At 47.6% G+C, this 12,396-nt stretch overlaps 1 long non-coding RNA gene across 1 annotated transcript in view; it reads right to left on the reverse strand.

Moving 5' to 3' along the window:
• The window catches only part of LOC120879377, a 23,316-nt gene extending 11,837 nt beyond the window's left edge, over positions 1-11,479 (reverse strand). Inside the window, exons 1-2 of the long non-coding RNA XR_005724786.1 lie at positions 11,352-11,479; positions 382-388 (exon numbers count right to left, since the gene is read on the reverse strand). This is a non-coding gene — a long non-coding RNA (uncharacterized LOC120879377). The remainder of the gene's footprint in view (positions 1-381; positions 389-11,351) is intronic.
• Between the last annotated feature and the right edge of the window lie 917 nt (positions 11,480-12,396).

Consider the following 12,396-nt stretch of genomic DNA (forward strand, 5'->3'; position numbering starts at 1 on the left):
ATGGTGGTGATGGTGGTGATAATGAACATAATGATGGTCGTGGTAAAGATGATGGTAATTACAGCTAACATCTTTGAGTGCTTACTCTATGTTAGGTTTATGACAGCTTAATTAAGTTATTGAATTTAATCATCACAATATATAAGCTTCACCTGCTGCTGTTGTCATTTTGTAGATGAGAATAATAGTAGCTCCATCATCGAACTAGAAAGAGATATAAAGGATATTCAAACCTGGAATGACCATGAGTCCAAAGAATCTTTGGTGTTCCAGGAACAAGAAGTCAGTTAACGATGGAAACATGCCTTGGGAGTAAGTCGCAGGTGAGTGGCAACGCTGCAGCTGTTGAGGCAGTGCCTAGTGTGAGCACTGCATACACACACACCACCTGCTGCCTAAGGAGGACTATTGCCTCAGAGGACAGAAAAGGCAGAAAGAGGGGGAATGGTACAGAGGACAGGGGGCGGGGTGGGTGGAAAGGGGCTCTGGAGCTGTGTGTACCTAAAAGAGAGGAACTGAAAAAAAGGCAGGAAATAACCACAGCGCATGTACCAAGATCTCTGCAGCCTCCACCTGTCATCACGGAATCCCACTCCCCTCACCTCCAACTCCTCCACCTCCAGAGGGGTCTGCTACAATCACCAGTAATTTAGTGCACGACCACATAGACAACCCCAGCAGGGTTGCCAAACTAAATACGGGGAGCCCAGTTGTGTCTGGATTTCAGATAAGCGAGAAATACATTTGAGCACAAGTTTAGTGCAACACATGGGGAATTCACAGGTAACTGGAAGTCCTCATTGTCTATTGCTGAATCTGGTAACCCAACTTTTCCAAAATCAAACTCTTTCTATTGTTCCATTTCTCTCTACTGCTCATTCATTCAGGACGACGGTGGTGAAAGTGAAGTCTGATGCTGTAAAGGACCGTACTGCATAGGAACCTGGAATGGTACTAATAGATCCATGAATCGAGGTAAATTGGATGCAGTCAAGCAGGAGATGGCAAGAGTGAATACTTACATCTTAAGAAGCAGTGAACTAAAATGGATGAGAATGGGAGAACTTAATACAGATGACCATTATATCTACTACTGTCTGCAAGAATCCCTTAGAAAAAATGAAGCAGCCCTCATAGTCAACAAAAGAGTCTGAAATGCAGCACTTGAGTGCAATCTCAAAAAATGACACAATGATCTCAGTTCATTTCCAAGGCAAGCCATTCAACATCACAGTCATCCAAGTCTATACCCCAACCACTAATGCTGAAGAAACTGAAGTCAAATGGTTCTATGAAGACTTACAAGACCTTCTAGAGTTAACACCAAAAAAAAAAAAAAAAGAAAGGATATCTTTTTCATCATAGGGGACCGGAAAGCAAAAGTAGGAAGTCAAGAGATACCTGGAGTAACAGGTTTAGCCTTGGAGTACAAAATGAAGCAAGTTAGAAGCTAACAGAGTTTTAGGAAGTCAAGAGAACACACTTGTTCCAAAGATGGAATGGAAGAGAGGAACAAATTCGCTGTATTTTTGCACAAATTCAGATTCTCGAGCTTTGAGAATGGGGAAGAAAGGCAGGAGGGGTTGGATTTTCTGCTCAGTTTTTGTGTGGTTGTGGCCAATTTAAGATGCTTGCAAGCAGTTCTTACTAAAGACTGCCACAAATGCATGGAGGCAGTTGGAAGGAGTTTGTGTTTATCTTAAATAATCAGCTCCCAGGCATTCAATCAACAATAAGTATTAGGCACTCCCTCCATGCCAGACAGCCCCATAGGCTCAGGGGCTGCCCTGAAGATAACAGTGAATAAGCTTCCTACCTTCCTGGAGGCCACACACAGTTACAGCCTGAGTTGTGTCCCTTAAAATGTGTGTGTTGAAGTTCTAAACTTCCACTACCTCATAATGTGACCTTATGAGTCTTTACAAGATGCAGGCTGCATGCCAAGTTGCTTCAGTCGTATCTGACTCTTTGGGACCCTAGGGACTGTAGCCCGCCAGGCTCTTCTGTCCACGGGATTTTCCAGGCAAGAATCCTAAGTGGGTTGCCATGCCCTCCTCCAGGAAATCTTACTGACTCAAGGATCGAACCTGTGTCTTCTGCATTTCAGGTGAATTCTTTGCTGTCTGAGCGACATGGGAAGCCCTCTTTATGACATGAAAGTGAAAGTGAAAGTTGCTCAGTAATGTCTGACTCTTTGTGACCCCATGGACTATACAGTTTATGGAATTCTCCAGGCCAGAATACAGGAGTGGGTAGCCTTTCCCTTCTCCAAGGATCATCCCAATACAGAAATCAAACCAGGGTCTCCTGCATTGCAGCCAGATTCTTTATCACTGGGGTATCAGGGAAAAGATATCCCTGATATATACCAGATATATTCCTGATATATCCCAGATATCTTTATAATAATCAAGATACCTCAAGGATATATCAAGGATATACCAGATATATCAAGGATATACCAGATATATCAGGGATATACCAGGGATATCAAGGATATACCAGATATGCCAGATATATCCCGGATATATACCAGATATCTTTATGAGGTAATCAAGCTCAAATAAGTCCATTAACTTTGGGCTCTACTTCAACAGGACGGCTGTCCTTATAGAGGGGAAATTTGAACACAGGGAAGATGACGTGGAGGTGTGGAACATTTATAAGCCAGGCAACACCAGAGGCTGCTAGAGGCTCAGAGGGAGGTCTGGAGCAGACCCATCACCTGCCCCTTCAGAAGGAGCCTGGCTCCACCAGCCTCTTGATCTCAGACTTCTGGTCTCCATAACCATCAGACAATACATTTCTGCTGTTCTAAGCCACTCAGTATGTGGTAGTTTATTATGACAGTCCTAGTAAATTAATACACACATTAATCAAACAAAATTCCAAATGAAGAGGGGTATTCAGGACTTCAGGGCTCAATTTCAGAGGGTCTTTCCTGGTCAGAAGTTAGGGCTATGCTGAGCTGAGTGGAGCCTGTGGGTGGACTGGCAGAAGGGCAGTGGTGGGAGGGTGAAGCCCATGACCCAGAGGGGAACAGTGAGCGGTCCCCAGGCCTCCTGTGAGTGTGGGCCAGGTGGCCCCATCCTCTAATGGGAAATCTGAGACTTGACACAGACGGTCAGATTCACTCATCAGCAAAAGTCTTTCCAGATCTGTAAATACATCACTGATGAGATTAAGGCCTCCTCAAAATCCCATCAGGAAGCAAGCAGCACTAACAAAAGGTGAGACCGTCTCACAGCCTGTAAAGCATCAGCCTTGAGCGAACAAGAGGAATACATAGCCGGAAGTGGGGGTGGGAGGCGGGCGTGTGTGCTCTTCCAAGCCCTGTCTCAGAGGATGGGTGCCCTGATTTCAGGTGTCCCCTCCCAGATCTTCTTCTGGAAATAGCCTGGTGTTGGAAAGGACACCGTATCTTGCTACCACAGCACATTGGAAACATCCCTAAAGAATACCCGACTCATTTTGCTCCAATTGTATGCTCACTAAGCAACTTTTAAATTCTAATTTGGTGTCTGACTAGGTGATTTTTCTCTAGGCCCTGAGCCAAGACTATTCTCAGAACCAACCTTTAGGCTGCAAAGGAAGAGGGGGCAGCATTGTGACCCCCAACAGGACCATGCAAAGCAGAGAAGTGGAGGAAGCGAGAACAGTGATGGGCAGTGATGAGGAGTGAGGGGCAGGGGGCCAGAGTTTGTCCAGAACCAGGTCTAGCTGGCCCAGCAGGCAGCCCCGGAAGGGGAGCAAGGCTGTTAACCCCAGGCATGTGATCAGTGGGTCCCATGGAACCTAGAGAAGGCAGAGCCCCACTGAGCAAGCAGGCTGACAGGAGTCAAGGTCACTGACTTCCATCAGCCACGTGGCCCTGGGTCAGTGGGGCCTGGAAGGCAGCATCAGCCTCCAACAAGCCCTGCAAGCCGGCTCCCCTGAGACTCACAGGCAGCCCCCTCTGCACTGCCAAAGCCCCTCTCCCTTTGCTCCCCAGACATCTGGCTCCAACGCCCAGCTCAATGTGTTTCTTGCAGTTCTGCTAGGGTTGTACAACCATTGAGAGTTGGATGAAAGGTAAAACCAGCTTCAGGTTATTTTCCTCTGCATAGGTTTTCCTTTCCTTAAGCCACACCTCACTAATGCTCACATTAATGGTGAAATAGATCATAACTCAAAACTAATGGAGAATTATCCTGTAAGACCCAGCCGGTGCGCTCTCTAATTCATTGAAATTCTTGTCCAGTATGAGATAAGATGACTGTGTTAAGTTTAAAATGTGTGGTCATTTAAAATGTGTGGCTCCTCTGACCATGGATTTTCCAAGCAAAAATTCTGGAGTGAGCTGAATTTCTTCCTCCAAGGGACCTTCCAGACGCAGAGATCCAACCTGGGTCTCTTGCATTTCCTGCACTGGCAGGCGAGTTCTTTACTACCACACCACCTGGGAAGCCCCTTAAAATATATGGTCATAAAATTGCAAATCAACTATTTGTTGTTGTTGTTCAGTCACTAAGCATGTCTGACTCTTTTTGACCCCATGGACTGTAGCACAACAGGCGTCCCTGTCCTTCACTCTCTTTCCGAGTTTGCCCAAGTTCATGTCCACTGATTCAGTGATGCCATCCAAACACCTCATCCTCTGTCGTCCCCTTCTCCTGCCTTCAATCTTTCTCAGCATTCAGGGTCTTTTGCAGTAAGTCGGCTCTTTGCACCAGGTGGACGAAGTGTTGGAGCTTCAGCTTCAGCATCAGTCCTTCCAATGAATATTCAGGATTGATTTGCTTTAGGATTGACTGGTTTGACCTTCTTGCTGGAGAGTCCTCCAAGGGACTCTCAAGATCTCAGTCAAATATGATACAATATAACATAAATTTTTAAAAAAATGTGTGGCCACAAAACCTCAAACCAGAAGCTGACTTTGTGCCTGGAAGCTCAGAGTGGATAGTGCTAACTGGATCAGGGACTTCTGCTAAACTTCCACTCTGTTCAGAACACTGAGGTAGCCCACCGTGTCTCCTCATCCGTGAGAGGAACACTTCATGGGGAATTTATGGACTTACTTCGTGGTGCCAAGGAAGAGGGACCCTTCGGTCTGCGGCTATTTTCTACGCTGGCTGGTATCCTGGATGAGGGTCTGACCCCACAGGCACCCTTTGCAAGTTGGCAGGAGTGTCCACTGTGGCTTGCACACCCCCTGGTCTTGAGACCCCCTGCACTGTGGGCCATTCTCCATCAGCACCTGTGTCTCTCAGGGTGAGGTTGCTCCTGCTTCTTCAGACGGTCCTCTGTCCCCAGCTGAAGTCGTGAACGCTGGGGTTGGGGAGGCTGTGACAGCATCCATCTTTGCCTAGACCTGCCTGGTGCAGTGGCGGCTGCCCCGCAGTGAGGGAGCCCTCCCGCTGTCTGGGGGGCCCCCTATAGTCCTCTCCACAAGGAACTTCCCCTGAGGAGATAGGGGGCTGCTGCCTCTTCTCCTGGCCCCTTCGCATGTCCCTCTAGCCTGGGCAGCACCGCTCGATCAGAGAAGGAGGCACTGCTCTTGCAGCCCACACTCCCCCGCCCTGTGGTATAGGGTGTGCCCCTGCGTTCTGAGTCTTCTAGAGTTTGCTCCTGGTATCAAAGCCAAGATTCGGCATGCTAAACCTCAAATAGGACAAACGAATAAGCTCGTAAGAAGTGTTCCTCTTCTCACAATTTCTTGCAACCTAAAACTAGAGCTTTCAAGGCTCTTTCGGAGGCAAAACCAAGAGTGTAACCTTGTTTTTTCTCTGGGTCCTTCTGTGTCTTCCGTTCCTGAGACAATGAGCCTTGTCCTCGTGTCCAGGATAATGGCAGGAGAATCCCAAGGTGAATGGGAATTTCAAGGAGAAAAATATATCAGAGTATATTTCCAAATAGTACCCTGTTCCCAGGGTTAGATGCCTGCTCATCTGTCTGCATCTGAGGGTGAATATCCATGTTTAGTTAGAATGAAGAACGCAGTCCATAAGATGGAGATTTTATTCTACTGGACAAGGCCTCATGGGATACCAGAGAGTCTGAGCCTGAGATGGACAGGAGCTACTGCCAATGATTTTTTGCTCACACTCAGTCGTGTCTGACTCTTTGCAACTCCAAGGACTGTAGCCCACCAGGTTCCTCTGTCTGTGGGATTTCCCAGGCAAGAATACTATGGTGGGTTGCCACCTCTTACTCCAGGGGATCTTTCCCAACCTATGGATGGAACCCACATCTCTTGCATCTTCTGGGTTGGCAAGAGGCTTCTTTACCATTGCACTACCTGGAATTTTATCCATTGTCTATCTCTTTGCCCCCCAAGGTGGGAAAATGGGGGCTCTGAAGAGTCCCCTAGGAAGACTGGCTGCCACTTCCCCCCTCTTCCCAGAAGCTGACCCCTGACCCCAGGGGACACAGCAGACCAGTCTTGGCCCGTGCTTCCCACAACCCATCCCTTTCCATGTTATTTCCAAAATACTAACTGCTATGGAGTTTTAAAATAATAAGAATGATTTGTAAAGACTGATTTCAGGACTGATGCTGCCTGAACCTCCAGGGATTAGGCTTGGGAAATGGCATGAAAAATGGCTTAGTGCCATCTGCACACTGGAGCCCCCAGCACTCAACGTCACAGGCTCATCCAGACCTCTGTGACCGGAACCGCCACTCTCTTAAATTAAAAGGCGACAGCTCTGTGGAGAGCCTGGGCAGTTGTTTGCAGATCTCAAGCCTGGTCCATGTCACTCCCTTCCAACCATGACCCACATAGAGAGTCTCGTGGGAGCTTGGGAGTGTGCCAGACCAGCACTTTCTCATTGAAGCGTGCTTCTCACCGGGAGCTTGGAGGACCCATCCTGGGAGCCCCTGTGTCTGAGTGGTTGTGTCCTGTTGGTTGTGCTATCTCTCGTTAGGAGGAATTACAAAATCTGACTGTCAGATTATGAAGTTTATGAAATCTTCCTGACCCTCAGGAGACCCCCACTCCATGGATCCTCAACTACCCCTCTCCACACCAGCGAGCAGCAGATCTCACAGCAGTGAGGTCATAGCCGTGCTGTGATTGTTCTAAATTGACAACCCCTTGGTTTATTCTTCATCAAAAGGATAAAGCCTTCTCCGTATGGCTCTAAATCCTTTGGCTTGCATAGCAGGGCTTTCATCTAGCCACTGCTTCTGTTTTTTCTCCCAAGATGCAAACAAAATACTATTCTGTCTAAAAGAACTAACTCCGGAGGAGAGAAAAGTCCATATAAATTGGGAAAACATTTTACTTAGATTGTATTTTACAGGAAAGATCTCAAAGTTGTGTTTAGTTGGTGTCAAGGACTGTGGGCAGTCCCCAAGTCCAGTTCCCTAAAGGAGGAGGCAAGTGCTTGCCGAGGGCTGGCTCAGCTCCATCCTTTGCCAGAATCCAGGGTTCATCCTGTGCCAGACCTCATAACTCCTCCTAACAAGAGGGCAGCAGCCTGCCAGGGACTGTAGCTCTGGAAGAGCTGATTCATGAGACAGAAGAACCACGAGAGCTCAGAAAAATGAACCTCTCATCCTTGGAGCAACAGCCTAGGAGACATCTGAGCAAGAGGGTTGACCCAGGAGCACCTTACACGGCGCTTCCACAGCTCAGTGCTGCCAACAGCGCACGACCACTCAGACACGGGACTAGGAGGTGGTCGTGTTCACTGCGCTTCACACGAAACTGCATGGCTGTCCCAGACTCCAGTGTCTGGATGAAAGCTGTTCCTGTTAACTAATTTCCTCCCAGACGCCTCTGTTTCCTTTTCTGTTTAATGCATATACCAAACCTCTCTTTGCCCAAGAATGCATTAGCTTCACTTTATCCCTGGATGTTATGTATTATTCAAGCAGCAATATTTTCCTGACCAGTTGATGTTATCTGTGAGATGGACTCCGAGTGTTTCCATCCAGACCAAAAGGCCTGGTTATGCCAGGAGCACTCGGTGCACTGGGGCTGAGAGTGACGAATGCTATACCCCAGGGCTGCAGTCAAAGCAATGGTGTTTCCAGCAGTCTTGTACGGATGTGACAGCCGGACCATAGAGAAGGCTGAGTGCCGAAGAATTGATGCCTTGGAACTGTGGTGCTGGAGAAGACTCTTGAAAGTACCCTGGACAGCAAGGCAATCCAACCAGTCCATCCTAAAGGAAATCAGTCCTGAATATTCATTGGAAGGACTGAGGCTGAAGCTGAAGCTCCAATACTTTAGCCACCTGATGAGAAGAACTGACTCATTAGAAAAGATCCTGATTCTGGGAAAGATTGAGGGCAGGAGGAGAAGGTGGCAACAGAGGATGAGATGATTGGATGGCATCATCAACTCAAAGGACATGAGTTGGAACAAGCTCCAGGAGATGGGTAAAGGACAGGGAAGCCTGACGTGCTGCAGTCCACAGGGCTGCAAAGAGTCAGACACGACTTAATGACCAAACTACAACAACAAACTGCAGGGCAGACACCTCGGGGTCAAGAGGAAGGTCACAGGAATGAGCTGAGTCTTCCCTCCCTCCTGGCGTCTCCTGGACCTGGTGCCCTTGAATGCAGGCTACCATGGTGCTGGGAAGGAGTGGAAGTGGGGAGAGATTGTCCAGTCTTGGAGCAGTGGAGAGGGTGTCCTGGTCCTTTATTCAGAATGTTCTTTTATGAGCCAAACCAGGAATGGCAATTTTCCCGGCTTCGGTGCAGTCCCAGTAAACAGAAACAAAATGTTCTAAACCTGGCATGTGTCTTCCTTTGGCAGTCAGTAAAGAACCTGCCTGCCAAAGCAGGAAACAGAGGTTCAGTCTCTAGGTCAGGAAGATCCCCTGGAGAAGGAAACGGCAACCTACTCCAGTATTCTTTCTTGGTACATCCCATGGACAGAGGAGCCTGGTGGGCTATAGCCCATGGGGTTGCAAGACTCAGACATGATTTAGCGACTAAGCCACCAGCACCACGTGTGTTGGTTGTCCAGAATCCAAGAGGCACCTGTGACAGAGAGTGGCATTGGTCAGGGTGGCCGAGAGCAGTTAGAGGACAGACAGTCAAGCAGCCAGGGGCACTGATGGGAGAGAGCTCAGAAGGTGAAGATCTCACTGCCACTCCACTCTGCTAAGAGACAGAGTGCGCTGCAGGTGATAGGGACCGTCCACATTGGCCTGCACACCTGCAGCTGGGGACCCGCTCAGTGGAGATTCCTAGGGTGGCCACTCCTTGCTGGGTGATTATCATTGCACGGCAACTTGATTTCCGCTAAAAAAGCAAAAATTCCAGAGTCGTTGGCATTCGCCTTTCTCTTCATCCCACAGAAAGACAGCCTATGGAAGCCCACCCAGAGTAACACACCCAGAGAACTGCCCCAAACTCTGATTATTGCTCTCCAGTGGTTTGCCACTTTCTGCCTTCAGAATGGATCGACTCCAGCTTACTGGGGTGCTTGCCTTTGCTGACAGAGCTGCTTTTATTAATTGACATGTCCGTGAAAAGTGCCCCCAAGTGGGCGAAAGAGCATCACACTTTTGTGCCCTTAAAATCAGCCCCTGCGGGAGAGGGTGCTGGGTGCCTGGGCTGAAATCCTGCTCTTCCCACGTATCCGCAGGACCCCCTCCCTCCCTTTCTTTTCTTTCCTTTCTTTTTTTCTTTCACAACAGAATGTCTTACAGGCTCTTTCTTACTTACGGGGAAAAACATGGCCCACTTAACAAGTTGATTTCTTCCAAGGCTGTGCAATTTCTCTGTAGTTTATGAACAATTTTTGTCCACAGGGACTAAAGCAAATATTGCTTACAGTATAATCAGATGAATAGAGCCAGGGCAGAAAAACAAATCCTTTCAATTACTATCACAGCTTCCTGACACACCTGGTGATTTCTTGAAATTCGTGAGCCTGCAATGGCTAAAGGTCAGCATAATCTGCAGTCAGGAAAAAAGAAACAGAAAATTCAGGACCTGAGTTTCAACATTATTGTTGCTTCCAGAACCTTAGTGTGGAGATAAATGACTTCTTCCCAAGTGCACAGAGCCCTGACTTGTTGAATTAATGTGGAATGATTTTACCTTGTGCGGAGCAGAAATCAGCTCAGACTGCAGACTGCCGTAACAGCAGACACCACAAACTCAGTGGCTTTCTTGTTGCTGGTCCGTCGCTCAGTCCTGCCCGACTCTGTGACTCCATGGACGGCAGCACACCAGGCTTCCCTGTCCTTCACCACCTCCCAGATTTTGCTCAAACTCATGTCCATTGAGTCAGTAGTGCCATCCAACCATCTCATCCTCTGTTGTCCCCTTCTCCTCCTGCACTCAGTCTTTCCCACATCAAGGTCTTAAACAATAAGAGACCATTTCTCATAATTCTGGAGATCAGGGGGCCAGTGTGGTCAGGTGGGGGGAGGGCCCTCTTCCTAGCTTGCAGATGGACACCTCCTTGTTGCATCTTCACATGCCCTTTTCTTAGTGTGTGGAAAGAGAGCTCTTTCTCTTCCACTCCTTATAATGCCACTGAATTTCTTAGATTAGGGCCTCATCCTTATGACATCATTTAAACTTACTTGTTTGTTGTTTAGTCGCTAAGTTGTGTTCGACTCTTTTTTGACCGCATGGACTGTAGCCCGCCAGGCTCCTCTGTCTGTGGGACTTCCCAGGCAAGAACACTGGAGTGGGTTTCCATTTCCTACTCCAGGGGACCTTCCTGACCCAGGGGTCACACTCCCATCTCATACATCTTCTGCACTGGCAGAAAGATTCTTTGTTACTGAGTTACCTGGGAAAACCCTGTACACAGCAGTATACATACGTGTGTACAGACATAGACATGAACATGCACACAGATATAGCTAAGATGTAGTGATAGATGCTGACATATGACGGGAAGCTGAGAACATAGGACACCAGGCATGGTGATTCCGGGAGCATGAGTTGGCACATGGTACACTCAGTGTGGCATCGTTGTAGGTGCTCAGAAGGGGGCACCGAGCAGACTCTGGGAATCAATCGGGTTTCAGGAGGCCGGGTTGAGGTGTGGGTGGAGGTGAGCTTCCAGGTGCTGGCCAAGACGGGTGGATGGAGGCATACTCAGGCTTGTGAGGAAGTTGGGAGACCAGGTGGGCAGGAACATGGGTGCCCCTGAGTTCCAGACCAAGGACTCTGGAAAGCACCAGTGTGAACTAGGCAGCTGCTACAGCCCTGGGAGAAGGGTCTTGTGGTCAGAGAGGTGTTCGAGAGCATGGATCTGCCAGAAGTCCAGAGAATGGGCTGGAAGGCAGTGTTTCCCACAGCCCAGGTGAGAGGGAGGAGGTGGAGCAAAGGCCATGCGTCAAGGGTGACCATCTTAGTTAATGCGTCTCTATGTTTGAGCTAACTTTTACATCATCAGTAGGGGAAAACTAACCTGTCTCCCGACGGTCTAAACCCAGCTCATGTCCCCTATTAGTGGGCGAACAATCCAGGGCTTCGTGAATTCTGCTCCACAATGATAGGGAGAGCCTGCTGGGGTCCAGACCCGGTTGATCCAGGGTGATTCGAAGGCGGGGGGACGGCGTCGGCATCTTTGGAAAAATACATATTTAATTACAGATATAGAGAGAGATTAGAAGCGGATAGTGTAGTAGCAGATAGTGTAGTGGAGAAAAGGAGGCTGAATCCAGATGGGAATTCAGCCAGAGAAACGGGAGCAAGAAAGAAGCGACATGGTGGAATCAGTCTTTCCAGAAACTGATCTGATTTCTTTATTTGGGGGTTTGCTTATATACCTTTTGTTACACATAGGGATGAATACAGAGTCACACAGGGGTCAGCAGTCCTGACCTTTATCAAAATCAGGTGCTTCACATAAATGTATAACGAAAAAAGTTCTTATCATCTTCTGGCCATGAGTGAGACCTGCTGACATTCTATGGTCCTTTCTTTCTGATAACCAAAAACCTTATTTCTTCCAAGGGTGGTTCTTCTTAAACCAGGCACCACCCTCCAGATAAAGTTGCATTCCTATAGGGTGAGGGTGTAGTGAGTTACAATCAAGAAAGGAATTTATTTCACCCAAGGTTAACAGGATTAATCTTAAAGGTTAATACTTATTTCTCCTATATGTTAGTTATATTCATTATAGGGCAGGGAATATGGAGATTTAGCAGCAAACATCAGCCCAACAAATGAAAATCCTTTTACCAATATTCCCCTTAAGATCTATTTAGTCTTAAGATAGTGATAAAGTTACATTTTTACATAACAAAGACACAGTGATTTATAACAAAGCACAGTGATCTATTACAAAAGAGAAAATCCATTAACTCAAAAAGTCTAGTATTGCTAACATCAAAAACTACTATATTTCCTTTTCTATATTCCAAATACATTGATTAATATATTCCCAGGTGCCTAAGGATATGGAGGCCTGGTGGCAATCATTGACTC

The sequence above is a fragment of the Oryx dammah genome, unplaced genomic scaffold (assembly GCF_014754425.2).
Source record: "Oryx dammah isolate SB20612 unplaced genomic scaffold, SCBI_Odam_1.1 HiC_scaffold_20, whole genome shotgun sequence".
NCBI lineage: Eukaryota > Metazoa > Chordata > Mammalia > Artiodactyla > Bovidae > Oryx > Oryx dammah.